General features: G+C 37.6%; 1 long non-coding RNA gene across 5 annotated transcripts in view; it reads left to right on the top strand.

Moving 5' to 3' along the window:
- The first annotated feature begins 3 nt into the window (after positions 1-3).
- LOC116761010 overlaps positions 4-12,589 on the top strand; it is a 160,285-nt gene continuing 147,699 nt past the window's right edge. For 4 of the 5 annotated variants that reach the window (XR_004351903.1, XR_004351904.1, XR_004351902.1 and 1 more), the window contains exons 1-3: positions 4-701; positions 2,530-2,597; positions 4,827-4,987. This is a non-coding gene — a long non-coding RNA (uncharacterized LOC116761010). The remainder of the gene's footprint in view (positions 702-2,529; positions 2,598-4,826; positions 4,988-12,589) is intronic. The other variant, XR_004351906.1, reaches the window with a different exon arrangement.

The raw sequence follows: 12,589 nt of genomic DNA, 5'->3' as shown, positions 1-12,589 counted from the left end.
GACCGGAGGGCGGCGGAAGTGGAACTGCGGGGCGGGGCCAGATCCCCAGGCCGTGGCGGGAGCTGTAGTTCTCGTGCTGGTTGCTGCTTCAGAACGTCTGCCGCCTGAGGGGGACGCTGGTTCGCTGTGTGCTGGCCCCGAGTCGCGTTGTCCCTGGAGGATAGTGGAGAGCGACTGGGTCGTGGTCCTCCTGGCTTTCTTACTGTCACTTTTGTTCTTTACGTCCTGTCTCCGGTTTAGCACCGTGAGGTGCGGCAGGGGTTACTATTACAGTTAGCCTTATCATCCCTCCGGCATTTTGTGTGATAAACACTCTGCAGCCACTTCTGCTGACCGAGACAAGTCAATTTTTGGTCTTTGCGCCTTTGCTAAGATCCTTTGCGGTGTCTCTCACGTGTGGCGTCTTAGCCGTGTGTGGAAGTCCTACCCGTTCATAGAACTCGGTTCAGAGGCTCCTGTGACTCCTGGACTCAACCTTTTCAGCTGGAACCGTTCCGTCGTCCCAGTGCCCGCTGGCTGCTCGCACCTGGCTTTAATCTGGTTTCTTTCTGCTTTGCTTCCTCGTTGCATTTGCGTGTGCCTCCCAGCGTCTCCTCGGATGGCGACTGGATTTTGATTCCTCTTTGTGTTCACCAGAGCTAGAACAGCGTTTCGAATCGAATAATAATAGAAGCTGACACTGTGAGAAACCCGGCACTGTTGTACGTGTTTTAAACGAGTATCAGTTCACTTCACCTTCACGACCAGCTTACTGAGGAAGTATCTTATCCCCATTTTACAGATGAGTAAATTAAAAGCGACGGAGGCTAAGTGACTTTTTTTTTTTTTTAACTTACTCTGGGCCCCACAGCTACTAAGTTATGGAGTCAGTATTCCGGCTCCATCATTTAGGGATAAGTTAGTTATATAGGTTGTGTATACAGTCCAGAGTTCATGCTGTCGACACTGCGTTATACTGACTATAGGAAACTGTATTTGTTTATTAACTGGTACATTCAATTCAGGCTAGGTGGTATATACCTTTACTTTTGGGTTTGGATGTGTCTTAAGTAAAAAATACGAAAATTGAAAGATGAGTTGCTTTCTAATAATAAAAGTAATTTGTCTATTGACACATACACACTACTATATATAGATTAGATAACTAATAAGAATCTGAATGGCACGGGGAACTCTATTCAATACTCTGTAATGACCTATATGGGAAAAGAATCTAAAAAAAGAGCGGATATACGTGTGTCTATAACTGACTCACTTTGCTGTACAGCAGAAGCTAACACATTGTAAATCAACTATACTCCAATAAAAATATTAAGAAAGCGCTTCTAGGAGGTTCCTAAAATCAAATGTTGAGGCTGCCTCCTCTTTAGTATGTGCAGAAAAGGGAAGGGTGCGTGAAAGAGCTAGGTATTCTGATGCTTGCTTCAATTCATGGCTTTGAAAATTGTCCCAGACCTGCTCTTTTGTCGACTCTCAGGTGGGAGCTCTGTTGGGAATGCCTTTTTTAACCTCTCAAGAGCTTTGTCCTGTGTGAGTTTTTTGTTACAGGTTTTGCTGTGGTTTCGCTGTCAAATACACTCTACCTGCTCACGTTTTCTGATCTGCTTAGCAATCTTTTGATATTTGTTTGGTAGTTTCTCAGACCCATTATGCATGTATTCTATTTGCCATCTTGAACCGGATTTCAATTTTGAACTTTTATTGATGCCCTCCTTTAAAAAATGATCATATTTAACATATTTCAAGGGCTAAATTTGTTTTTGGTAATTTTCAATTTTAATATATCAATAAATTAAACATTTTAGAAAAGATGCAAGAAGAGTACAAAGAACTCTTGTATACACTCTACCTAGATTTGCCAAGTATTTACATGTTGCCCCATTTGCTTTATTGGTCTCTCCCCCCCACATCCTCCCTACACACACACACACACACACACACACACACAGACACAGACACTTTTATTTTGAACAATCTGAGGGTAAGTTCCCCATTACCACTAAGTACATCATTGTGTATTTCCTAATAATAAAGACATTCTTACATTACCACAGTATAGTTATCAAAATTAGGAACTATAGCACTTTTTTACCCTTTCCCAACCACAGAAGCAAAGCCAGAGTCACACACTGCAATTAGTTGTCATTTTTCTTTATCTTATTTGACCTTGAAATTTGGAAAAGTACAGGTCACTTATTTTGTAGAATGTCTCTCATTTTGGTTTGGTCTGATGTTGCCTCCTGATTTAGGTATGCATTTCTTGATAGGACTAAGAGGGAAATAATGATCCTGTGTCACTCAGCATCCAATCAGAAGACAGATACCACATGAGTCATTTTAAGGAAAAATTTAGTATAAAGAGTCGTTTTTTAGTAAAAAATAATTACTAAAAGGGGTAAGAGAGGACTGTAAGTTACACACAAATCTTACAGAAGTAGGAACTACAAAATGCAGCCCTTGAGGGCTGAAGATGGGTTAACAAGGAAGCAACTTAGAAACTTAAACGAAGTGCTACTTTTCCACCCACAGGGGAGAGGTTCAGACCTCTGAAGAAAGGATGTGGTTCCTGCCACAGGAACATGCAACCCACTGATGAGGTGAGAGGAAAGTTGCTGGAGGCTGTGGGTCACTGGGTCACTGTTGAACTGTCAGTGGGAGTCTCTTTATGGTGGCTTCTTTGTCCTTTGGACTTGTCCCCATCATTTTTTGAGCAGTCCTTTACTTTTGGGCACATAGATGTTCCATGTGGATCTTGAACGTTTCTTACCCTAGAATCAATCATATCTCGAAGGCGGCCTGGTTCCTTTTAGTGGAGAAGGGTATTGAGAAACCAAGATCTGATTACAGTGTGTGTTTATTGCTACTTGTGTGTCCTTGCTTTGGTCCCTCTCAGCAGACAGTTAGGAAATCTATATATCTTTCCAAGAGTGGGAAATCAGCTCCCATTATATTCAACATATTTATATGTTTGTTCACGCATGAGAAAACACAAGAAGTAACTTTATAACTGGTAAACCAAGCCTACTAATTAGAGTTCAATGTTTGTTTAAAGGTTTTTTTTTGTTATTGAGGTAAAATGTATAAATCATGAAATTCACAACGCTTTTTAAAAATTATTTATTTATTTATGGCTGTGTTGGGTCTTCGTTGCTGCACGCGGGCCTTCTCTAGTTGTGGCGAATGGGGGCTACTCTTCCCTGCGGTGCGCGAGTTTCTTATTGCCGTGGCTTCTCTTGTTGTGGAGCACGGGCTCCAGGCACGCAGGCCTCAGTAGTTGTGGCACATGGGCTCAGTATTTGTGGCTCGTGGGCTCTAGAGCGCAGGCTCAGTAGTTGTGGTGCACAGGCTTAGTTGCTCTGTGGCATGTGGGATCTTCCTGGACCAGGGTTCGAACCCGTGTCCCCTGCATTGGCAGGCAGATTCTTGACCACTGCACCACCAGGGAAGTCCCACAACTTTTAAGTATAGAATTCAGTGAATCTTGACAAATGCATCATAACTGGAACCCCCCTCTAATCAAGACTTAGCAGATTTTCATCACCCAAGAAAATTTCCTCATGCCCTTTTCCAGTCATTCTCCTAGACCTAGAGGCAACTATTGCTCTGAAATTTTTACCATAGATTAATTTTGTCTTTTCCAGAATTTCATATAAAATTGAATCATAAAAAAAAATGAATCATATACTATGTTTGGTTTCTTTCACTCAATAAAATGTCTGTGAGGTTCTGTTGTTACATATATCAGTAGCAGGGTTTTTCTCTTTTTTTGGCCAGATAGTACTATATTGTATGAATATTTCACAACTTGTTGATCTATTCTCTTGATGGGTATTTAGGTTGTATCTATGTTTTCTTCCAAGAAGCTTTATAGTTTTAGCTTTTATGTTTGTATCTGTAATCAGTTTTTTAAAGTTTTTAAAAAATATTTATTATGTTTATTTATTTGGTTGCGCTGGGTCTTAGTCGTAGCAGCTGGGCTCCTTAGTTGTGGCTCGCGGGCTCCTTAGTTGTGGCATGTGAACTGTTAGTTGCAGCATGCATGTGGGATCTAGTTCCCTGACCAGGGATCAAACCTGGGCCCCCCTGCATTGGGAGCACAGAGTCTTAACCTCTGCGCCACCAGGGAAGTCCCTGTGATCAATTTTGAATTAATTTTTTTGTATTGTTGAGGTAGGGTCGAGGTCAGTTTTTTTCCCACATGGATGTATAGGTCTTCCAGTAATGTTTGTTCACTTTTCTTTCTCCCTTAAGTTGCTTTGGAACTTTGTTGAAAATCAGTTGACTATATACATGTGATTCTGTTTCTGGACTTAATTTGTTCCATTGATCTCTTTGTTCATTATTACGCCAACAACACACTGTCTTGATTCTTCTAGCTTTATAAGTCTTGAAGTAAGTTAGTGTAAGTCTTCCTGTGTTTTCAAGATTGTTTTGGCATTTCCATAAATATGTTTAGAATCAACCTGTCAATTTCTGTTTAAAAAATCTTGCTGGAATTATAATTGGGATTAATGTGAATCTAAAGGTAAATTTGAGGAAAATTGACATTTTAACAATGTTGAATTTTACAGTCCATGGATAGGATACACTATTTATTTAGGTCTTATCTAATTTCTTTCAGCTGTGTTTTATTGTTTTCAGCGTAGAGGTCTTACATGTCATTTGTTACATTTATTCCCAAGTACTCACATTTTGATGCTTTCATAACTGAAAATATTGTGAAAGTTTTTTTTTACGAATGTTTGCTAGTAGTGTATAAAAATACAGTTGTGTTTTGTATTTTGACCTATATCCTGTAACCTTGCTAAATTTACTAATTTTGGCAGTTGCTTCTTTCTTTTGAACTTCTGGCCATCATGGTGTAACTGGGACTGGATTTATTTTCTCATCTGAAACAACTGGAAAACGAAAATATATTAAACAGTGGTTTTCAGATACTGGACAACAGGCAGTACAGGACAGTGATTCCTGAGAGAAGGAAAATAAGGTGAGCCCCTGCTTATCCCTGCTTACAGTTGCCTCTGCTTACTAATTCTTGTCAAAAAGCAAGCCTCAAAAGGATCAAACTGGTACCAAGTAACTGTGTCCAATAACAAAAGCCAACAATTTTGAAAAGAGCTCAAGACAATTTGGCACCAACAGCATAAAATTCACAATGTCTGGAATCCAGCAAAAGATTATCAGGCATGCAAAGGAGGCAAATATAACCCATAACCAGGAGAAAAATCAGTCATTAGAAACTGAACCAGAAATGACAAAGATGAAAGAATTTGCAGAAAGGATGTTAGAATAGCTATTATAAATACACTTCATATGTTCAGTAGATAAGATGAACATTGAACATTATAAAGAGAAAAAGGCAAGATATTTTAAAAATAAACCAAATTATGCTTCCACAGATGAGAAATACAATATCTGAAATGATGCAATGAAAATATACTGAATGGAATCAACAGTAGACTAGAAACTACAGAAGGAAAAGTTAAATTTTTTTAAAAAATTATTTATTTATTTTTGCTGCATCGGGTCTTAGTTGCGGCACGCAGGATCTTCTCTGGATCTTACGGAATCTTTCGTTGTGGCACACGGGCTTCTCTCTAGTTGTGGCGAGTGGGCTCCAGAGTGCGTGGACTCTGTAGTTGCAGCGTGTGGGCTCTAAAGTTTTGGCACATGGGCTTAGTTGCCCCGTGACATGTGGGGTCTTAGTTCCCCGATGAGGGATTGAACCCGTGTCCCCTGCATTGGAAGGCAGATTCTTAACCACTGGACCACCAGGGAAGTCCCAGGAAAGTTAATTAACTTGAAGACATATCATTAGAAAATATCCAAAATAAACACATGAGGAAAAAAGACCCTCCCCCTCTAAAAAACCCCCAAAAAACCCAGAACTTCAGTTACTTATGGTACAATATCAAGCAATCAAATATATTTAAAATTAAAGCTTCAGAAAGAGGACAGAAAATATATTGGCCAAAATTTTTCAGAATTTGATGAAAACTATAAATTCACAAATCAGAGATAATCAATGAATATCAAGCAGAAGAAACATGAAGACACATTATTATCAAGCTCTTGAAAAGCAGTGATAAATAGAACATCCTAAAAGCAGCCAGAGGGGAAAAAACACAGTGGCATAGTTCACATCAGAAACTATGCAAGTCAGACAAAATTAGACACCTGTAAAGAACTTTTGTGGGGGAGGAGAACCCTGTCAACATACAAAAATACCTTTAAAAAAATGAAGGCAGGGGCTTCGCTGATGGCACAGTGGTTAAGAATCTGCCTGCCGGGGCTTCCCTGGTGGCGCAGTGGTTGAGAGTCCGCCTGCCGATGCAGGGGACATGGGTTCGTGACCCGGTCTGGGAGGATCCCACATGCCGTGGAGCGGCTGGGCCCGTGAGCCATGGCCGCTGAGCCTGCGCGTCCAGAGCCTGTGCTTCGCAACAGGAGAGGCCACAACAGTGAGAGGCCCGCGTACCAAAAAAAAAAAAAAAAAAAAAAAAAAAGAATCTGCCTGCCAATGCAGGGGACACAGGTTCAAGCCTTGGTCCGGGAAGATCCCACATGCCGCGGAGCAACTAGGCCTGTGCTCCACAACTACTGAGCCTGTGCTCTAGAGCCCGTGAGCCACAACTACTGAGCCCGTGTGCCACAACTACTGAAGCCTGCGTGCCTAGAGCCAGTGCTCTGTAACAAGAGAAGCCACCATAGTGAGAAGCCCATGCACTGCAATGAAGAGTAGCCCCTGCTCACTGCAACTAGAGAAAGCCCACGTGCAGCAATGACGACCCAACGCAGCCAAAAATAAAAATAAATAAATTAAAAATGCAGGCAAATTAAAATTTTTTTCAGATGAACAAAAGATGAGGAATTCATTGCAAACAGACCACTAAAATACATATTAAAGGAAGTTCTTCTTCCAGAAGGAAAATTATACCACATGGGAATTTAGAATTATGTAAGGAAATGAAGAAGTTTAGCAATGATAAATATAACTATAAAACACTTTTGTTCTAATTTTAAAAGATACCTTTAAAAGATTAATGCCTGATTAAAGAAAAATATTAACAATCTATTGTGGAATTTATAACATAGGTAGAAGTAAAATGTTTGACAATGGCCAGGAAGAGGGAGAGAAAGTATACTATTGTAAGGTGCATTTGATATACATGAAGTGGTATAATATTATTTGGAGGAAGAATGTGATTAAAGATATAATGGAGACTCTAGAGCATCCAAAAAAAAGAAAAAGAAAAGAGAAAAAAAAGAAAAGGGAGTTCCCTGGTGGCCTAGTGGTTAGGATTCTGGGCTTTCACTGCCATGGCCCAAGTTCAGTCCCTGGTCAGGGAACTGAGATCCTGCAAGCCACGTGGAGCAGCCAAAAAAATTAAAAAAGGAAAGAAGGAATGAAGGAAGAAGGAAAAGAGGAAACAAGGAAAGAGAAAGGTATAACTGATATACCAATAAGGGAGATAAAATGGAATCATAAAAGACATTCAATTTTATAAAAAAGATCAGGAAACTAGGAAAAAATGAATAAAGAATAAATCAAACACATAAATAGCAAGATAGTAGATATAAGGCTACCTATAATGATAATCACATGATCTAAAATGGCCTTAATACTCCAATTAAAAGGCAGAGATTATCAGATTAGATAAAAGAAAAAAGTAAGACCCAAGTATATGCTCTCTGGGAAAATAAACAAAAAATAAAAGGATGGAAATAATTATACCATGCAAACACTAATCCAAAAAAAGCTAGAATGCCTATATTAATTAGACAAAGTAGGTTTTAGAACAAGGAATATTCCCATGGATAAAGAGGGGCATTTCATAAGGATAAAAGAATTAGATCATCAAGAGGACATGTGTTTGTAGCTAATAACAGCTTTAAAATACGTGAAGCAAAATCTGAGAGAATTTGAGAGAAAAAGACAAATTGACAATTATAGTTGGAGATTTCAATATCCTCTTCTCATAATTAACATAGTCAGAAAATCTGCAGTGATATAGGGGACTTGAACAACACCATCAACTAACTTGACTAATTGACATTAATTCACTTGCCACCTCTTTTGTGAATAAAGTTTTACTGGAACACAGACACACATACTTGTTTATATTTATCCGTGTCTGCTTTTGTACTATAATGGCTGAGTTGAGTAGTTGTGAGAAGACCATATTGCCAGGAAAGCCTGAGATATTTACTATGTGGCCTTTTACAGAAAATGTTTGCTCACCCCTGACTTAGATGAAAAGAACAGATTTATTGAAAGACACAAACTACTGAGGTTAACTCAAGAAAAAAATACATAACTTGAATATCTCACTATCCATTAAAGAAATTGAATTTATAGTTAAAAGCTTCCCATAAAGAAAACTTTAGGCCCAGATGGCTTCACTGGTAAATTCTACTATCTTTTGATCTTTTATTTATTATCCTTGTCTAGTTCTTTCTGTACAGTGTTGAATAGAAATGGTAAAATTAGACATTCTTGCTTTGTTCTTGGAATAAACCACACTTTGTCATGATGAATTACCTCTTTTATGTTCTTCTGGATTTGATTTGCTGATAGTTTTTTTTTTTTTTAAAGATTTTGATGCCTATATTTATGAGGGTTGGGGTCTGTAATTTACATACTTGTAATTTTTTCTCAGGGTCATGATGGCCTCCTAAAATAAGTTGGAGGGTGTACTTTCATTTTCTGTTTTCTGAAGGGATTGTGTTATTTATTCCTTAAAGTTTGATGTAATATGCTATTTGAAGTCATCTGAACATGAAGCTTTCTTTTTCTTTCTTTTTTTTTAATTGAAGTATAGTTGATTTACAATGTTGTGTCAGTCTCTGCTGTACAGCAAAGTGACTACAAAATAGAAGCTTTCTTTTTTTAAAATTAAATTTTTATATTATTTTTAAATTAATTTTTTTATTGGAGTAAAGTTGATTTACACTGTTGTGTTAGTTTCTGTTGTACAGCAGAGTGGGTCAGTTATACATATATCCACTCTTTTTTTTAGATTCTATTCCATATAGGTCATTACAGAGTATTGAATAGAGTTCCCTGTGCTATACAGTAGGTTCTTTTTAGTTATCTATTTTATATATAGTAGTGTGTATATGTCAATCTCAATATCCCAATTTATACTCCCCGCTTCCCCCTTGGTAAACAGAAGCTTTTTTTTTTTTTTTTTTTTTGGGGTACGCGGGCCTCTCTCTGCTGTGGCCTCTCCCATTGCAGAGCACAGGCTCCAGACGCGCAGGCCCATGGCCCACGGTCCCAGCCGCTCCGCGGCATGTGGGATCTTCCCGGACCAGAGCACGAACCTGTGTCCCCAGCATCGGCAGGTGGGCTCTCGACCACTGCGCCACCAGGGAAGCCCCAGAAGCTTTCTTAATGGGAAGGTGTGTACTAACAAATTCAATTTTTTGAGTGAAAAGAGTTATTCAAACATTTCTTCTTGTGTCAGTTTGGTAAATTGTGTTTTGCAAGGAATTTTTCCATTTTATCTACATTGTTAAATTTATTGGTATATAGATATAATATTCCTTTATTATCCTTTTAATGTCTTTAAAATCTATAGAGGTATACTCTCTTTATTCTTGATATTCATAATTTGAGCCCTCTCTGTTTCTTGATCAGTCTTGTTAAAAGTTTATCAATCAGTAATCTTATCAAAGAACCAAATTTTGGCTTTGTTAATTTTTCTATTGCTTGGTTTTTAAAAATTTTATTGATTTCAGATTTAAAAATTCTGATCTGCTTACTTTGGTTTTAATTTGCTCTTCTTTTTCTATCTTCTTAAACTTGATTGTTTATCTAAAATCTTTCTACTTTTGTATTCATTTAAAGCTATAACATTCCCTCCAAGCCTCTGTTTTAGCTGTGTTCTACAAATTTTTCTATTGTGTTTTTATAATAATTTAGTTTGATATATTTTCTAATTTTTACCCATGTATTATTTAGAAATGTGTGTATTTTTTTTAGATGTACAAAAAGTCATCTTAATTCTTCTAAGAGAACTTAATTTTCTTTTTTTCCCCCTTTTAAATTATTTTTATTATTATGTCAATGGAAATGTCTCAGGTTAAAAATAGTAGATTTTTAACACTTCTCTCTAACATTTTAATTTTTTATATTTATTTTTTTGAGATATAATTGACATATTACAATTGTATTAGGTTTGGGTACACAGTATATGATTTGATACATGTATACAATTTGAAATGATTACCACAATAAGTTTACTTAACATTCATTACCACACAATTACAATTTTTTTTTTCTTGTAATGAGAACTTCTACAATTTACTCTCTTAACAATTTGTAAGTGTATAATACAATATTGTTAACTATAGTCACCATGATGTATATTACATCTGCATGACTTCCTTGTAACTGGTAGACTGTACCTTTTGACTACCTTCACTCGTTTCCCCCATCTCTACTCCCCACCTCTGGCAATCACCAACCTGTTCTCTATATCTATGAGTTCGGGTTTCTTTTTTCTTTAGATACCACATGTAAGTGAGATCATACAGTATTTGTCTTTCTTTGTCTGACTTGTTTTACTTAGCATAATGCTCTCAAGTTTCATCCATGTTGTCACAAATGGCAGGTTTCCTTTTTTAATGGCTGAATGATATTCCATTATATATATAAAGTCACATTTTCTTTATCCATTCATCTATCAGTGGACACTTAGGTTGTTTCCATGTGTTGGCTATTATGAATAAAGCTGCAATAAACAGGGGGGTACAGATATTTTTTTCAAGATAGTGATTTTGTCTTTTTTGGATAAATATCTAGAAGTGGAATTGCTGGATCACATGGTAGTTCAATTTTTAATTTTTGAGGTGCCTCCATACTGTTTTCCATAGTGGTTGCTCCAATTTTTGTTCCCACCGACAGTGCACAAGAGTTCCTTTTCTCGACATTCTCTCCAACACTTCTCATTTCTTGTCTTTTTGATACTAGCCATTCTAACAAATGTGAGGTGATATATCATTGTAGTTTTGATATGTATTTCCCTGATGATTATAATTTCCAAATATTTAGGGATGTTTTAATGTCTAAATATTTAAGAATTTTCTAGACTTTTTGTAATTGATTCCACTGTGGTCATAGAACATATCTGTAGTATTTCAATATATTGAAATTTATTAAAACATTATTACTCAATATATAATTTACTTGATGAACATTCCATTTACACTTGAAAGTCATGGGTATTTTGTAGTTGTTTGATATTATTTTGTTTGGTAAATTTCAGTTAGGTCAAGGTGGTTGATAGTATTGTTTACATCTTTTATATTTTTAACTGATATTTTTTTGTCTAATTATTTTATCAGTAACTGAGAAAGAGATGTTTACATCTACAAATGTGATTATGGATTTGTTTATCTCTCCCTTTAATTCAGTCAGTTTTGCTTCCTATGTTTGGAAGTTTTATTCAGTATTATTAGGTGCATGCTCATTTATAGTTGTGTATGCTTAATGCTGTGATTCATATAATTATGAAATGTACTTCTTCATACTTGTCAGTTTTTTTTTTTTTTTTTTTTTTTTTTTTGCGGTATGCGGGCCTCTCACTGTTGTGGCCTCTCCCGTTGCGGGGCACAGGCTCCGGACGCGCAGGCTCCGGACGCGCAGGCCCAGCGGCCATGGCTCACGGGCCCAGCCGCTCCGCGGCATGTGGGATCTTCCCGGTCCGGGGCACGAACCCGCGTCCCCTGCATGGGCAGGCGGACTCTCAACCACTGCGCCACCAGGGAAGCCCCATACTTGTCAGTTTTGTCTTGTAATATAACCAATTGTGGTAGGCTGAATAATGTCCCCCTCTCCCATCCCCCAAAAGATGTCCACGTCTTAATCCCTAGACTCTGTTACCCTATATGGCAAAATAAACTTTGTAGATATTAAATTAATAATCTTGCAAGAGAGATTATGTTGGATTATCCAGATGGGTCCAATGTAATCACAGTGATACTTATAAGAGGGAGGTAGTAGTGTTAAAATCAGAAAAAGGAGATGAGGCAGTGGAAACAGAGATTGGGGTGATGCCCTTTGAAGATGGAGAAAGGGGCCATAAGCTAAGGAATTTGGGTAGCTTCTAGAAGCAGGAAAAATCAAGGAAATGGATTCATTTTACACTTCTGACACACAGAACTGTGAGAGAATAAATATACATCATTTTAAGCCGCAGTGTTTGTGGTAATTTATTACAGCAACAATAAGAAACTAATATATCACTCCAGGTTTCTTGTTTACTGTTGCATGGTATATCTTTTCCAATATATTCCTTAAACCTCTTTGTGTCATTATATTTATTTATTTATTTATTTATTTTTTAAACATCTTTATTGGGGTATAATTGCTTTACAATGGTGTGTTAGTTTCTGCTTTATAACAAAGTGAATCAGCTATACATATACATATGTTCCCATATGTCTTCCCTCTTGCGTCTCCCTCCCTCCCACTCTCCCCATCCCACCCTTCCAGGCTGTCACAAAGCACCGAGCTAATATCCCTGTGCCTTGCGGCTGCTTCCCCCCAGCTATCTACCTTACTACGTTTGTTAGTGTGTAT

This window comes from Phocoena sinus, chromosome 10, assembly GCF_008692025.1.
Source record: "Phocoena sinus isolate mPhoSin1 chromosome 10, mPhoSin1.pri, whole genome shotgun sequence".
Lineage (NCBI taxonomy): Eukaryota > Metazoa > Chordata > Mammalia > Artiodactyla > Phocoenidae > Phocoena > Phocoena sinus.
This window is presented reverse-complemented; position numbering and strand designations above follow the sequence as displayed.